Source organism: Anabrus simplex, chromosome 1, assembly GCF_040414725.1.
Source record: "Anabrus simplex isolate iqAnaSimp1 chromosome 1, ASM4041472v1, whole genome shotgun sequence".
NCBI classification, from domain to species: domain Eukaryota; kingdom Metazoa; phylum Arthropoda; class Insecta; order Orthoptera; family Tettigoniidae; genus Anabrus; species Anabrus simplex.
The window spans coordinates 505,782,193-505,800,548 of record NC_090265.1 but is presented as its reverse complement, the minus strand read 5'-3'; positions in this window follow the sequence as shown (position 1 = coordinate 505,800,548).

Here is an 18,356-nt window from a genome sequence, read left to right as displayed (position 1 = left end):
TAGTTTTTGTTTCATATAAGCAACTCTATCATCGAGTGGAATTTCTACACGTTTATAAATCAATAAGTTATTAAATTTCCTTTTCTGCATCTTTGGTGTGTTTACAAACAGTAGCGGTGATTAGGGGGTGGGGCGAGGAGGGACAGTGGCACTTTCCCCCAACTTTTGGAGTAAACTTTACATTATTTTCCATTTTAGCCAGCTGGAACTAGGAATTATTTAAAAAAAATCTATTTGTACAAGCTTTGTTGTCTTATCTGCTAATTATTTCCTTTATTTTCTTTAATTATTAACATAATTATTGGTGGAAATACGCGCAAAATGCCGTTCGTTGCGGCTAACCGATTTGTATAGCGCTGCGGCAAGTAGTGGAGTATTTACATGTGCTGTGAGGAAGTGTAGTAGGGGTACATATTTTTTGACGAGGTCGTGGACACTGAGTTATAATTCACCCGCTTGCCGCGCGCATCCGTCAGTCTAGCAGTCTCGTTTATTGTCTGTTAGTTTCTTAGTGTGTATTCAAATACAAAATGATTTTAATTGCATAATCATGACGTACTTCAATTTAATTGCACCGGGCGAGCAGGCCGTGGGGTTAGGGGCACGCTGCTGTGAGCTTGCACGCGGGAGATAGTGGTTTCGAATCCTACTGTCGGCAGGCCTCAAGATGGCTTTAAGTTGTTTCCCATTTTCACACCAGGCAAGTGCTACGGCTGTACCTTAATTAAGGCCACGGCCTCTTCCTTTCCACACGTAGCCCTTTCCTGTTTCATCTGTTTCATCGTCGCCATAAGTCGTATCTGTGTCGGTGCAAAGTACAGCCAAATTCTTCTTCTTCTTCTTCTTCTTCTTCTTCTTCTTCTTCTTCTTCTGATTACCCTTCAGGGTTGATTTTTCCTCAGACTCAGCGATGGATCCCACCTCTACTGCCTGAAGGTCAGTGTCTGGAGGGTGAGACATTGGGTAGGTGTACAAGTGGGGAGGATGACCAGTACCTCGCCCAGGCGGCCTCAGCTGCTATGCTGAAGAGGGGCCTTGGTGGGGGGATGGGAAGTTTGAAAGGGTTAGACAACTAAGAGGGAAGGAAGCGGCCGTGGTCGGTTCCAGCCCTCGTACCACTTTTCAAAACATCGTGGCAGGGTCGGGAATCGAACGCGGGCCTCCGAGGGTGGCAGCTAATCACACTAACCACTACACCACATAGGCGGACATAAAGCCAATTGTAAAATAAATTCAATTGTAATTGTAATTTCAACGGGAGATAACACCAACGTTCCTTTCACTGGGCTAAATTATTTGTTTTGTGTTATGTTATTTATTAAGTAAATCTATTTAACCTGCCCCGTGGTTTGTTTGTGAAACCTGGAGAAAACTTTAGTATAAAGCAATCACAATCTCAAAAAAGTATTATTACAAATAAACCACGGGGCAGGTTAATTACATTTACATAATAAATAACATAACAGAAACGAAAGCATTTAGTCCGGTGAAAGTAAAATTGGTATTATCTCCCGTTGAAATTACAATTAAATATTTTTTTTTTACAATTGACTTTACGTCGCAGCGACACAGAGAGGACTTATGGCAACGATGAAACAGCAAAGGGCTACGCGTGGAAAGGAAGAGGCCGTGGCCTTAATTAAAGTACAGCCCCAGCAGTTGCCTGGTGTGAAAATGGGAGACCACGGAAATCCCTCTTCAGGACTGCCGACAGTGGGATTCGAAACCACTATCTCCCGGGTGCAAGCTCACATTTGCGCGCCCCTAACATCATGGCCAGCTTGCCCGGTACAATTAAATAGAAGTACAGCATGATTATGCAATTACAAATCATTTAGTATTTCAATACACACTATGAAACTAATTGGCACTAAAAGAGAGTGCCAAACTGATGGATGCGCGCGGCAAGCGGGTGAATTATAACTCAGTGTCCACGATCTTGTCAAACAAAAATGTACCCCTACTACCCTTCCTCACAGCACATGCAAAGTCTCCACTACCTGCCGTAGCGCTATACAAGTCGTTTAGCCGCGACGAACGGCATTTTGTGCGTATTTCCGCCAATAATTATGTTATTAAAAATAAAGGAAAGAATTAGCAGATAAGACAACAAGGCTTGTACAAATAGCTTTTTATTAAATAATTCCTAGTTCCAGCTGGCTAAAGTGGAAACATGTAATGTTTACTCCAAAAATTGGGGTGGGGGGGGAGGGTGCCACTGTCCCTTCTCGCCCCAGCCCCTAATCGCCGCTACTGTTTGTAAACACGCCTAAGATGCAGAAAAGGACATTTAATAACTTGTTATTTTATACATGTGTAGACACTTCACTCGATAAAAAGAGTTGCTTGTACGAAACAAAAACGATACTGTTCGATGAAATACTTGTGTAGAAGGCATACGTAAGTTTGGAGCTTCGGCTGCATTCCGACCGGGTTGTCCAGATTAACATAACAACTGTGCATTCGTCACTGCTAAACACACTAGCCATTGTCGATATGCAGACAGAAAATACAGTGCGGCTGTACCATACACCAGCCTAGAAATATGCGGTTGGAAAACGAGGTTTACTAATGCAAGGGGTGCATTTGACCAGTAGCGCTGAGTAACATGCTGCGAGCGACAGTCTAGTTCTTATCTCTTCATATTTTGACGTAAACTGTCCGCTGGCAGTAGTACACCTGTGAAAATCAGCTGGTAGACACCCCACTCATCACTTATGCATGCGGGACATTTATAAGTAGAAAGTACGCCGTTCGTGAGCCACCTGGTATATAAGAAAAAACGAAACCAACATTCCGGTATCGTACATATTGTGATTTCACTCATTTTACTTCGATCGAAAGGGGGGTAGCAGCCTTTCGGAAGTTGCAAGGGCGGCAGTCTGGACGTTTGACTGATATGGGCTTGTTATAATACTCAACATGGCTTAGCTGTGTTGATACTGCTACACGGCTGAAAGCAACAGGAAACTACCGCCGTAACTAACTCCCGAGGACATGCAGCTCTCTCTGTATGAATGATGTACTGATGATGGCTTCCTCCCGGGTAAAATATTCCGGAGGTAAACTAGTCCCCCATTCGGATCTCCGGGTGGGGACTACACGAGAGGGGGCGATCATCAGGAATATGGATACTGACATTCTGCGAGTCGGAGCGTGGAATGTTAGAAGTTTGAATAGTTATGGTAGATAAGAGAATCTGAAAAGGGAGATGGATAGACTAAAGTTAGATGTAGTTGATATAAGTGAAGTACGTTAACAGGAAGAACAGGATTTCTGGTCAGGCGACTACCGAATTTTCAACACAAAATCAAACAGAGGAACTGCAGGAGTTGGTTTAATAATGAATAAGAAAATAGGGCAGCAGGTAAGCTAATATGACCACCATAGTGAAAGAATTATTGTCGTCAAGATAGACACCAAACCAATGCCCATCACAATAGTGCAGGTCTATATGCCTAGTAGCTCAGCGGATGATGAGGGAATCGAAAGAACATATGAGGAGATAGAAGATTTAATACAATATGTAAAAGGTGATGAGAATCTAATTGTGAGGGGAGACTGGAATGCAGTGGTAGGCCAAGGAAGAGAAGGTAGTACAGTAGGAGAATTTGGATTGGGACAAAGGAACGAAAGAGGAAGTCGGCTGGTTGAAATCTGCACTGATCATAATTTAATCCTTGCCAATACTTGGTTCAAACACCAAAAACGACGGCTTTATACGTGAGCGAGACCTGGAGACAATGGAAGGTATCAAATAGACTTCATTATGTTTAGGCAGAGATTCAGGAACCAGGTGTTGGATTGCAAAACTTTCCCAGGATCAGACGTGGACTCTGACCACAACTTGTTGGTCATGAAATGCCATCTGAAGCTGAAGAAACTGAAAAAAGGAAATAATGAAAAAAGATGAAATCTAGACAAGTTGAAAGAAAAGAGTGTGAGGGATTGTTTCAAGGAACATGTTGCAGAATGACTAAATAAAAAGGCTGAAGGAAACACAATAGAGGAAGGGTGGATAGTCATGAAAAATGAAGTCTGCAGGGATGCTGAAGAAATGTTAGGAAGGAAGAAAAGATCAACTAAGAATCAGTTAATAACTCACGAGATACTAGACCTGATTGATGAACGACGAAAATACAAGAATGCTAGAAATGAAGAGGGCAGAAAAGAATACAGGCGATTAAAAAATGAAGTGGGCAGAAAGTGCAAGGTAGCTAAGGAAGACTGGCTGAAGGAGAAGTGCAAGGATGTCGAAGGTTGTATGGTCCTAGGAAAGGTAAATACTGCATGGAGGAAAATCAAGGAAACCTTTGGAAAAAGGAAATGTAAGTGTATGAATATTAAGAGCTCAGATGGAAAGCAACTTCTAGGGAAAGAATACACAGCAGGAAATGGCAGGAACATATCCAACAGTTGTATCAAGATGAAGATGTAGATAATTTGTTTCTGGAACAAGAAGAGGCTGTTGATGCTGATGAAATGGGAGGCCCAATTTTGAGGTCAGAGTTTGACAGAGCTGTGAGCGACCTAACCGGGCTGAGTGGCTCAGACGGTTAAGGCGCTGGCCTTCTAACCCCAACTTGGCAGGTTCGATCCTGGCTCAGTCCGGTGGTACTTGAAGGTGCTCAAATACGACAGCCTCGTGTTGGTAGATTTACTGGCACGTAAAAGAACTCCTGCGGGACTAAATTCCGGCTCCTCGGCGTCTCCGAAGACCGTAAAAGTAGTTAGTGGGACGTAAAGCAAATAACATGATGATGTGAGCGACCTAAATAGGAGCAAGTCACCTGGAATTGATGACATTCCCTCTGAATTACTGACTGCCTTAGGAGAAACCAGCATGGCAAGGTTACTCCATTTAGTGAGTAGTAAGAGACAGGAGAAGTCCCATCCGATTTTCGGCAGAATGTTGTTATACCTATTCCCAAGAAAGCCGGTGCTGACAGATGTGAAAACTATCGCACCATTAGCTTAGTATCTCATGCCTGCAAAATTTTAATACGTATTGTTTACAGAAGAATGGAAAAACAAGTTGAAGCTGAGTTGGGGGAAGATCAATTTCGCTTCAGAAGAAATGTAGGAACACGTGAAGCAATCCTGACTTTACGTCTGATCTTAGAGGATCGAATCAAGAAGGACAAGCCCACGTACATGGCATTCGTAGAGCTAGAAAAGGCATTCGATAATGTTGATTGGACCAAGCTATTTAAGATTCTGAAGGTGATTGGGATCAGATACCGAGAACGAAGAATTATCTACAATCTGTATAAAAATCGGTCTGCAGTGATAAGAATCGAGGGCTTTGAAAAAGAAGCAGCAATCCAGAAAGGAGTGAGGCAAGGCTGCAATTTGTCCCCCCTCCTTTTCAATGTTTACATAGAACAGGCAATAAAGGAAATCAAAGAGAAATTTGGAAAGGGAATCACAATCCAAGGAGAGGAGATCAAAACCTTGAGATTTGCCGATAATATTGTTATTTCATCTGAGACTGCAGAAGATCTCGAGAAGCTGCTGAATGGTATGGACGAAGTCCTGGGTAAGGAGTACAAGATGAAAATAAATAAGTCCAAAACAAAAGTAATGGAGTGCAGTCGAACGAAGGCAGGTGATGCAGGAAATATTAAATTAGGAAATGAAGTCTCAAAGGAAGTAGATCAATATTGTTACTTGGGTAGTAAAATAACTAACGAAGGTAGAAGTAAGGAGGACATAAAATGCAGATTAGCACAAGCAAGGAAAAGCTTTCTTAAGAAAATAAATTTGCTCACTTCAAACATTGATATAGGAATTAGAAAGATGTTTTTGAAGACTTTCGTGTGGAGCGTGGCATTATATGGGAGTGAAACAGGGACGATAACTAGCTCAGAAAGAAAGATAATAGAAACTTTTGAAATGTGGTGTTACAGAAGAATGCTGAAGGTGAGATGGATAGATTGAATCACAAATGAATTGGCGAGAGGAGATCGACTTGGCTAAATTTGACGAGAAGAAGAGATAGAATGATAGGACACATCTTAAGACACCCAGGACTTGTTCAGTTGGTTTTTGAAGGAAGTGTAGGTGGTAAGAACGGTAGGGGTAGACCAAGGAATAAATATGACAAGCACATTAGAGCAGATGTAGGATGCAGTAGTTACGTAGAAATGAAAAGTTTAGCACAGGATAGGGTGGCATGGAGAGCTGCATCAAACCAGTCTATGGAATGATGACCTAAACAAAAACAACACTTCGATTGTAGTCCTCCTCTGTGGTTTCTTGGGTAGTGTGATTACCTGCCATCCCCGGAGGCCAGGGTTCAATTCCCGGCTCTGCCACGAAATTTGAACAGTGGTACGAGGGCAGGAACGGAGTCCACCCAGCCTCGGGATTGTAAATGGTTTCTATTGCATCCTCAAATAGGTTTTCCGTGTTTTCCGACTTCTTCTCCAGGCAAACGCCGGGATGGTACCTAACTTAAGGCTACGGCTGCTTCCTTCCCTCTTTCTTGCCCATCCCTTCCAATCTTCCCATCCCCCACAAGGCCCCTGTTCAGCATAGTAGATGAGACCAACTGACCAAGACACTAATCCTCCTTCCCAGTTGTATCCCCAACCAAATGTCTCACGTTGCAGGACGCTGTCTTTGAGGCGGTTAAGATGGGATCTCTCACCATGTCCGGGGGAGAAACCAAACCTAAGCGGTAAACTGACTGAATATAAAATACATTTCGATTGCTTTGACTGTTCATTTCTTCGAATGTTTGGTTTAAATTTAAACGCAGCAATTGCATGCGACCTTCTATTTCTGTCTCTCACTATGTTGTGCGAATTACGACCTTACGGGAGAACCGTCTGGCCACGGGTGTAGCTAATGCCACCTATGACTCAGTTTGCCAAGCCTTCTATAGAGTGAGAGTGTAAGTAAATGAACTCATGTCCTCGTATTAGTTAAAGGGGTGCAGCTCTTTTGAGGTACACATCCAACATAGGTGAAATGCATGTAGGTCTAACTCCTACCAATCTTAAATCTCTGGCAGTATCCGGAATCGAACCCTGGCGTCTGAGGACAGCAGCAAATATAATTAGCCGTTGCGCTATGGAAGAGGATAATAACAGTGTAAACAATTCCAATGCATGGTATCATTCTTCCAGAGATGCACATATCCACATTCTGTACTATTTCCTTTTTTTTTTTTTAACTTTGCTTTACGTCGCACCGACTCAGATAGATTTTATGGTGACGATGGGATATTAATGAGATGGAAGTTGGAAGGAAACGATCGTGGCCTTTATTAGGTTAATTTGCCTGGTGTGAAAATGGGAAACCACGGAAAACCCATCTTCAGGGCTGCCGTCAGTGGGGTTAGACCCCACTATCTCCCGAATGCAAACTTACAGCTACCCGACCCTAACCGTACGGCCAACTTACCAGATTTCTATGCTACTTATAGCCTCATAAAGTACATAAGTTATGAAGAACAGCACAAGTTCTTCTAGGGACTACTGAATTAAATATTTTGGACAGTGCCAATTGATCTGTATTTCCAGTGTCGAAAATATCGACGTTTAGTTAGATTTTTCATTACTATCAGTGAAATTATTGACATATAATGGCATTTTACTGACTACGTTCTGGAAGCAAAACCTGTGGAAGTGCTGGTTTTATTTCTAGCTTCTCTAAGTTCCCATTTCGTTATACGTCATTGCTCAGGTACGTATTGTTCACCTTAGAGACGGATGATCTTTGAGACATAGATGGCTACCAAAAAGCTAAACATACCTTAGGGCACTGAATAATTTATTTTTAATGATTATCCAAATATTATTTTAATAATGTTATCAACTTGCTTGTTTATTTACTGTATGTTTGAAAATAATTTTCAATGAAGGGAACTCATTAATTCTCATGTATTTAATACATATTGAAACCGTACAGTGTCCTGTACAGCTCCATGGGAATGATATGGGCCTTTATACTCCATTAAAATTACTCCTAAAGGTCGCGTCATAGGTAGCAGTATGGGCGAAGGGGATCGAGCGGCGTCCTGCCAGAACGGAACCCGCGAAAAGAGCGCCTGCGAACAAAGGGAGGACAAAGCAACAGCCAAGCCCCCGCGGAATTACGCTCTCAACTTGCAGAGAGAGATAGAAGGGGACGCGATGCTGGAGTAGTCAGATACGCCCCGAGGTGGAGCTTAGCTTCCCAGAGTGCCAAACGAACACAAGGAACTTCCGGTTTTTTATGCACGTGTCACGGGTGCCAACGTCGGATTTTGGCGCGTAAAAACGGGGTGATATTTTTAATCCAGACATAGGAAAATTATGTGAGACACACCATTGAATAGAGCGGAATTTTCTGCGTTCCCCAGTCTAAAAATATGTAATAACTTATGCAGGGGAAGAAATGAGGTCACCAGCTGTCAAGATGTAACATATCGCTAACACATGTGGATACAGCGGCGTCACCCACGCCAAGAATCGCGCTTAGGAGATAGCTCCACCCCCCAGAGGACGCTATGAATTAATCAAAGGCGGGAAGCAAATTACATAAAAACTGCTGATCGTCGGTCCAGCACGCCAGGCTCAAGTGAAAGAGGAGACAGAGGGCTACAAGATGCACTATTCAAATATCGTCAATTCTTGGTACGAAAGGAGCTCTTGTTCTTAATGAACCGTGAACGTTGACGCCCCCGAGCTTCCGGTGGGTAAGATAATATAAGCCGGGCAGGCCATTGTAGAGACAGTTGTTCTTTTACGGGTCGGTGAGGAGGACACTATATCCCGCGGTGCCCCAGTTTAAATCAGAAACCCTTGACCGTGTATTGAAAGCGCCATTGTGTCCAGCACGCTTTGTGAAGTGAACGGGAGGCCAAACGAGCCTAGGTATTGTTCCTGTGCTGCGTGTCAAACTAGTAAAAACCCGCGGGCATAATTTGCAAACAAGTATTGGAATTCGGCTGAGACAGTGCCGGCTTTAATGAGTCAGTCAAATTCATAATTTGGTATCACCCAACGTGTTACTTTGAATCAGGGGCTCGAATCTCGTGAGCCACCCGATTCTTACTGTGAACGCGGGTGTAAACTCTGAAATAGAGGACGTGTGACGAGTGTAAAAGTGTTACCCACTTGGATTACTGTAAGATTTCAGCTGTGACGAGTTCCCCATGATGTCGGACTTGTATGGACCAGGGATGAAGGACTGCACGCCCGCCACCTACCGAGTGGTCATGGAGTACTAAGAACTTCACCATGGGTCTCCCGTGGCGGAAGAAACAACGGCCACCAAACAGATGAGTGATGTCCAAATTTAATTTCTAAGCATGACATAACCCGGGGATAGGATTAGCGTTCTTTTGTAAATATCAAAATGTTGTAAGTTAATGCATGTCCTATATGGAAATTTTATTGATTTTATAATGTTGAAGTAAAATTTAAGGGAGCTGAATTCCCGGACGACTCATATTTCTTTCTTAATGGTTAGCTTATCGTGAGGGTTATATTTTTAATGTAGAATGTCCTAGCAAATATGGGAACAAGGTTAGGAGAATATTTGAGTTTCCCGTAGGGGCGGTTGGAAACATAGTGCTGGCAAGCAGGGAAATTGTCGAAATGTTGGTAGTCACTGTCCCACGTGGTTGTCGGATATGCCAGGGAAACTCATGGGTCAGTCAGATAATGCATGCCTAGCTTACAGATATAATCCGTGCATGTACATCAAGAATGAAGAAAATCCCGACCGGGAGAGGTACATACTGTGTGATCTAGATAGGTGTGAGGGACCATGTGCAAGTCTCCCGTGATTTTTGATTAATGGGCCATAATGGTTTGGAGTGTATTTTTTTATCTATAGCCGGGGTAAGACCCAGGGGCATGAGTTCCTAATCTTTGGCCAGAAGGTTTAAATATAAGTGTAGTCATGTGGTATGGACGAGGAGCCATGAGAGCCATAGGCCCAAGGGAAGAAGATACGCGGTATGAGGCGTAGTGGAAGGGCCGAATAGGAACTTACGATGAGATGATTGAGAAGTGATCGTGCCCACAGTCTCAGTGATAATAATGAGAAGGGAGTGAATAAAAAGAGTATTTCATGGGAATTCCATAATGATATGAATAAACAAATGAAGCGGGCTGTGGATATGTGTGTCCCCGAGATGAGAGGGTAGACGTGTGAGCGAGAGAAGAATCAGAACGGCCGTGCGAAGTGAATGGCCGGCCTTCCTTCTGTTGTGAATGACTGGCTCTCGCCCTCGCGACAGAGGGATCCCTTTAAACCATTGTGTTAAGACTAACTTGGAGCCCTGGGTCAACCTCGCGCTCCCCTCGGTTGGTTTAAATGGCTCAGCTAAGAATACTTGTATAATGATAATATCACGGTAACTTCTTTTAAAAGGGTATTTAATAAATGAGTAGGGATTCCCCCAGATATCCGGCGAGATGAGATTGTAGCTATTCTCGGTATCTACAGAAACCCACAGTACCTCTCGGTCGGGAGTCTGCCAGTTCGACGCCGGATGATGACGGCGCCCTTGAGCGAGCTGCTTCCAAGCTTGCGCTTTGGGCCGGAGACTGTGATAACCATGCTGTTTTCTTTTCTAGGAAGGGTTCTCCGGTGTGCATGAAGTGTATATATCCATATGTTTTGTGTATGTTTCGTAATGATGTGCACATATTTTTGAGTTCAAACAGAACCTATGTGCACGACGTGTGGTCTTGGTGACAGATGAGAAGTCCGGGGTTTAGCAAAAATGGTATTTGTGTTTGTTTGTGCATTATGCAAATGTGTCTTTTAATATGATATTATGTAGCGTAGGCCCCGGTTATGTTCGTGCTTAGAACAGCTAGTGATATTTGTGTATCGGGACATCAAGTCATCTCACGGTGTGATCGACAGAATAATGTACAAATTTCATGAGCGGTATGAATTAATGAGGAAAAATGAACGATAGCAAGTCGCAAAACCTCAATCATACCGTTATGCAGACGACGCCCATGGGCGATTCGTATTTTAAAATGATTATTATTTTCTTTTCATCCCATATGTGGAGAGTCATTGTATAGAGCTGTATCAACCTTTTTAAATTGTTATTTTTGAATAAATTTGCATTCGTAACCCCTATTTTATGATTCTTGTCATTTGTAGCAGTGTTAAGCAGTATCCAGTAGGCATTCGAACCCAGAGATCCTACTTTCATATTATAGACATAAGGCTCCATCTTAAGGATTTGTTGTTTTTGTTTTTCTTTGAACGTACCACTTCCCCAAGTGCTCAGGCTGCCGGGCCGGCACAGAAAGTAGGAAGGGGAGCGGTTCGAAGCTCGTTAAGCAATTCGACCCGCTCTTCAATCCAATCTCATCCGTGGGTGTTTACCCCGTTACGTGGAGGCATTCTTATGCGTGGGTCATCCATTCGACGCCCGGTAGGGTGTATACTTGGCGCCCAACGTGGGGCATTGTTTATAGTGTACGCTGGAGCATTTTGAGTAAGAGATAGGCCGCCCACAGGGAGGATAGTGTGCTATGATGGAGTCAAATTGCCAGGTTCGTGCCACAATCTGATTACATTTGGTATCGAACGGGTTGGCAATTATTTGGAATGGAGTACCCGCCACGTAACCGAACGGATGGAGACGTTAAGCACATGTCCGAAGTGCTAAGATTCATAATTATAGATTGGATACTGCAAGGGTTGTTCAGATTGTGTGATACTCAGCAGGACTGTAATGGTCATCGTACGGGCGTGCGTAAGTCACGACTCGTGATGATAACTCACACAAGATCAGCCATGAAAGGGAGCGACGTGAATAATAAATAGGATAGGAAAATGACAAGAACAGAAAAATCATGTGTCCAGTTTAAGTGGAAATCCGCATGAGTGTCGCTCATAAAAGTAAAATGGATACCCGGGACAGACTATGAAGCTGTCATTTCTTTGGGAGACAACGTTATGGTTCTCTCAGTGTGAGGTTAAAACGGCCGGCAAAATTCTTCAGATTTCGCCAGTTACGGGTATCGGCCAAAGATTGTGCGCTGAAGTAACAACATTTGGCAGATATAAATATTTTTTCGAGAGGGCTTTAGACGCCGCGAAGAGAGCAGGGTACCTCAACCCAGGCTCTAATTTTTGCGCAGTGACAGATGCGATGTTGCCAGTTTGAGACGGGTAATTGTCTGCTAACGTCATCTTACCAATCTCAAGGTGATAACATCCATTAGTGACTGGGGTGTGCCATGTTTCCGGCATACGTAAAATCGAGCCCACGGTAGGCCGCGCGCGTGACCGGAAAACTTATTCCAGGATAAAGGGGCTAACGTAGAATCAGCATTATTATTGTTATTATTATTGTCAAATGATATGACGAAATTTCCTATACAATGAATTATGACATTAATATGGTAGGGGGCGTGACACAAGCCGTTTGTAGGCCCAGTTTGGATTGATTTGTTGGAATTTCGAGTAAAGTTAGGTCACGCTGAAATTTGTATTAAATATTTAAATGGATCTATGCTTTCTGTCGATCACCGGTGGTCAATTTTCTGCCCACGGGAGATCCGCTTTCTCCAAGATTGAATTTAATATGGACATGGAGGCCATGAGGGAAATGATGTGCCAATTATTGGCAAAACACGAGGAAGGCTTAAAGGAACATTTCGAAGAACGATTAGACAGAATGACGGAACGTGCAAATCAGCAGGCAGCGGATGTTAAAGCGCAGTTCGAGAAGCAGGGGGAACTTTTGAAAGAACAATTAGACACGCAGGCAGAGCTTTGCCAGGCTCAGGCGGCTACGAATAAGGCTTCGTTAGACGAGCTCGCAGAGGATATGAGATTAGGTCGTGAACGTAGCGACGAGAACGCCGCGAGGCTGGAGGCAAAGATGACTGAGGCGTTAGAGGGGAAGTTAGAAGACGTCATCCAGCAATTAAAGCAAGTAGAGATTAGGGTGACCAATAGGATCGACGTAACGGACACTAGGGTAAGCGCGTGCGAGGAAGAGATGGAGAAGGTGAGCACCCGCGTTGAGGATGTTGCAAGAGACATGCAGGAGGCCAAGGCGGAAGTCCGAGAACTAAGGACCCAGACGACGAAGTCCCTCAACAAAGTGGCAGATGAACTCAGGGACAGCATAGCCCAAGTGCAGGATACTGCGACAACCAAATTCAAGGAGGTCCAGACGCAGATGTACGATGAGGTCGTGAAGCTACGGAAGGAGATGACCGAAGAAATGGGAGTAGGAAGAATATGTAAAGCTTCAACAGAACAAATATTGAAAGGAGATAGGAATAACGGATCAGAGAAGGTGGCCACTAAAAGGGATACCGAAATAGACGCATCCGAAACCCAGGGTGACGTCAAGATAGATGAAACTGACATACGGCGACCATCGGGCTTGGAGATGAGTGACATGGATGGCGGAGTGTACTCAAGAGTGGAAGAGATAATGGAGATAATAGATGACGTCGCGACAGGCCATCTGGAGTCGAGAGAAGAGGTAGAAACTGAATTGGTAAGAGCAGGAACAGCGAGAACGGCTAATGACATAGGAGCGTCAGTTGAAGATACTGGGGAGTCGAACTCAGGACTAGAAGATATGGAGTCACGCGTACATCAGGCAGGGATCGAACCCAAACCAGAAGACTTAGTGGAAAGAGATGCGACCCCAGATGTCGAAAGGAAGTGCGAGATGGAAAGGTCAAAGAATGAAGCCAGGGAGTGTGGCTCGCTAATGGACGTAGCAGTAGCCGTGGAACAGAGGGACACGAACTGCTGGGAGCAGGTAGAGAACTCTAAAGAAGAAAGGAAGACATTGGGTCATCGGGGAGCAGAGCTGAAAGAAGGGTGCGAGCTATATTTAAGTACCCAGGCCATTGTGAGCGGACAAGAGGCGACAGGCGTATCCCTAGCTTATAATGAAAGAAAGGTCGCTAATGTAAATGTAATGGGAGAAGTAAGTACGAGCGCTAATTCTCGTACGGAGCTCAGTGAACAGGTGATGGAGAACAAACAGTTTCAACCAGCTGGAGAATCGAACTGGGTATCTCAGCCCAGAAGAAGGAAGAAGAATGTATTAGGTCGACGTAAAAGACGATACCGCTACAAGTACGGATGGTTCACTAGACGGAGGAAATTGCTGTCAGGAAGAGAGGAACGACGCTACGGAAGGACCATGAGATCGCGACCCGTGCAGCGTACCTTACGTAATAATAGATCTCGGAAGAAGGAGGACCGGTGCAGCTACGGGAGCGTTAGCACAGGAAAGAAGAAAGAAGGGAAGAGTTGTGAACCTCATCCTAAGAAATGCAGAGGCAGGGGCATCCAATTAGACCCCCACGTCTCAGATTACGATCCCGGAGGGCGAAGAGAGGATCTACAGGATTGATAGCGAATTGTGGTCGCATGTGGAACTGTATATTATGTAAATAAATTTCACCATAGGTGTGAGCAATTTTTTTTTTCTTCGCCACATATTTTTAAGGGGGCACGAATATATTATTAATTATGCATCAGATGAGACCAAGTTGGAATCAGCGGAAGCCCAGGAAGAGCAAAGCTGAACTTGTGGGAAGACAACGGTGCAAGATGTCCAGGCATAGGCCGAGAAGAGTCTGACAGCGAGGAATTATTACCATAGTTTACGGAACCCTACGGTGGAACCTAGAGAATAACACTTACGAAGTACGGCCAATGGACGGAAGAACAGAGACCACATACGACGCTGCGGATAACCAAATTTTACCACGCACCAGGACAACACCCTGAAGAAGGTCCGGAGGAAGAAGAACCAGGAGAAGCCGAGGATGACGAGGACAACCCGGATCCAATGGAAGAAATGGAAGCCGATGAAGAAGATGATGCCGTGAATCACATTGTTTTGGAAGAAGGGAGCGAGTCCGAGGCATCAGCCTGTGAAGATTGTCCAGAATGTTCTGAGAGGACCGGTCTTAGGAATGCTTTAATTAATCTATGCTACCAGATACAACTGGAGAACACAGAGTTGACCGAGAAGGTCCACCAGCTTCGCGACCATCTCCAATGACTACTTTCCGAGACAGTTAAAAGGGAAAGAAAAATCCCGAGTTCGTGATTTTTCTTTGATGAAGTAGGAGGAGAATGAAACCGTACAGTGTCCTGTACAGCTCCATGGGAATGATATGGGCCTTTATACTCCATTAAAATTACTCCTAAAGGTCGCGTCATAGGTAGCAGTATGGGCGAAGGGGATCGAGCGGCGTCCTGCCAGAACGGAACCCGCGAAAAGAGCGCCTGCGAACAAAGGGAGGACAAAGCAACAGCCAAGCCCCCGCGGAATTACGCTCTCAACTTGCAGAGAGAGATAGAAGGGGACGCGATGCTGGAGTAGTCAGATACGCCCCGAGGTGGAGCTTAGCTTCCCAGAGTGCCAAACGAACACAAGGAACTTCCGGTTTTTTATGCACGTGTCACGGGTGCCAACGTCGGATTTTGGCGCGTAAAAACGGGGTGATATTTTTAATCCAGACATAGGAAAATTATGTGAGACACACCATTGAATAGAGCGGAATTTTCTGCGTTCCCCAGTCTAAAAATATGTAATAACTTATGCAGGGGAAGAAATGAGGTCACCAGCTGTCAAGATGTAACATATCGCTAACACATGTGGATACAGCGGCGTCACCCACGCCAAGAATCGCGCTTAGGAGATAGCTCCACCCCCCAGAGGACGCTATGAATTAATCAAAGGCGGGAAGCAAATTACATAAAAACTGCTGATCGTCGGTCCAGCACGCCAGGCTCAAGTGAAAGAGGAGACAGAGGGCTACAAGATGCACTATTCAAATATCGTCAATTCTTGGTACGAAAGGAGCTCTTGTTCTTAATGAACCGTGAACGTTGACGCCCCCGAGCTTCCGGTGGGTAAGATAATATAAGCCGGGCAGGCCATTGTAGAGACAGTTGTTCTTTTACGGGTCGGTGAGGAGGACACTATATCCCGCGGTGCCCCAGTTTAAATCAGAAACCCTTGACCGTGTATTGAAAGCGCCATTGTGTCCAGCACGCTTTGTGAAGTGAACGGGAGGCCAAACGAGCCTAGGTATTGTTCCTGTGCTGCGTGTCAAACTAGTAAAAACCCGCGGGCATAATTTGCAAACAAGTATTGGAATTCGGCTGAGACAGTGCCGGCTTTAATGAGTCAGTCAAATTCATAATTTGGTATCACCCAACGTGTTACTTTGAATCAGGGGCTCGAATCTCGTGAGCCACCCGATTCTTACTGTGAACGCGGGTGTAAACTCTGAAATAGAGGACGTGTGACGAGTGTAAAAGTGTTACCCACTTGGATTACTGTAAGATTTCAGCTGTGACGAGTTCCCCATGATGTCGGACTTGTATGGACCAGGGATGAAGGACTGCACGCCCGCCACCTACCGAGTGGTCATGGAGTACTAAGAACTTCACCATGGGTCTCCCGTGGCGGAAGAAACAACGGCCACCAAACAGATGAGTGATGTCCAAATTTAATTTCTAAGCATGACATAACCCGGGGATAGGATTAGCGTTCTTTTGTAAATATCAAAATGTTGTAAGTTAATGCATGTCCTATATGGAAATTTTATTGATTTTATAATGTTGAAGTAAAATTTAAGGGAGCTGAATTCCCGGACGACTCATATTTCTTTCTTAATGGTTAGCTTATCGTGAGGGTTATATTTTTAATGTAGAATGTCCTAGCAAATATGGGAACAAGGTTAGGAGAATATTTGAGTTTCCCGTAGGGGCGGTTGGAAACATAGTGCTGGCAAGCAGGGAAATTGTCGAAATGTTGGTAGTCACTGTCCCACGTGGTTGTCGGATATGCCAGGGAAACTCATGGGTCAGTCAGATAATGCATGCCTAGCTTACAGATATAATCCGTGCATGTACATCAAGAATGAAGAAAATCCCGACCGGGAGAGGTACATACTGTGTGATCTAGATAGGTGTGAGGGACCATGTGCAAGTCTCCCGTGATTTTTGATTAATGGGCCATAATGGTTTGGAGTGTATTTTTTTATCTATAGCCGGGGTAAGACCCAGGGGCATGAGTTCCTAATCTTTGGCCAGAAGGTTTAAATATAAGTGTAGTCATGTGGTATGGACGAGGAGCCATGAGAGCCATAGGCCCAAGGGAAGAAGATACGCGGTATGAGGCGTAGTGGAAGGGCCGAATAGGAACTTACGATGAGATGATTGAGAAGTGATCGTGCCCACAGTCTCAGTGATAATAATGAGAAGGGAGTGAATAAAAAGAGTATTTCATGGGAATTCCATAATGATATGAATAAACAAATGAAGCGGGCTGTGGATATGTGTGTCCCCGAGATGAGAGGGTAGACGTGTGAGCGAGAGAAGAATCAGAACGGCCGTGCGAAGTGAATGGCCGGCCTTCCTTCTGTTGTGAATGACTGGCTCTCGCCCTCGCGACAGAGGGATCCCTTTAAACCATTGTGTTAAGACTAACTTGGAGCCCTGGGTCAACCTCGCGCTCCCCTCGGTTGGTTTAAATGGCTCAGCTAAGAATACTTGTATAATGATAATATCACGGTAACTTCTTTTAAAAGGGTATTTAATAAATGAGTAGGGATTCCCCCAGATATCCGGCGAGATGAGATTGTAGCTATTCTCGGTATCTACAGAAACCCACAGTACCTCTCGGTCGGGAGTCTGCCAGTTCGACGCCGGATGATGACGGCGCCCTTGAGCGAGCTGCTTCCAAGCTTGCGCTTTGGGCCGGAGACTGTGATAACCATGCTGTTTTCTTTTCTAGGAAGGGTTCTCCGGTGTGCATGAAGTGTATATATCCATATGTTTTGTGTATGTTTCGTAATGATGTGCACATATTTTTGAGTTCAAACAGAACCTATGTGCACGACGTGTGGTCTTGGTGACAGATGAGAAGTCCGGGGTTTAGCAAAAATGGTATTTGTGTTTGTTTGTGCATTATGCAAATGTGTCTTTTAATATGATATTATGTAGCGTAGGCCCCGGTTATGTTCGTGCTTAGAACAGCTAGTGATATTTGTGTATCGGGACATCAAGTCATCTCACGGTGTGATCGACAGAATAATGTACAAATTTCATGAGCGGTATGAATTAATGAGGAAAAATGAACGATAGCAAGTCGCAAAACCTCAATCATACCGTTATGCAGACGACGCCCATGGGCGATTCGTATTTTAAAATGATTATTATTTTCTTTTCATCCCATATGTGGAGAGTCATTGTATAGAGCTGTATCAACCTTTTTAAATTGTTATTTTTGAATAAATTTGCATTCGTAACCCCTATTTTATGATTCTTGTCATTTGTAGCAGTGTTAAGCAGTATCCAGTAGGCATTCGAACCCAGAGATCCTACTT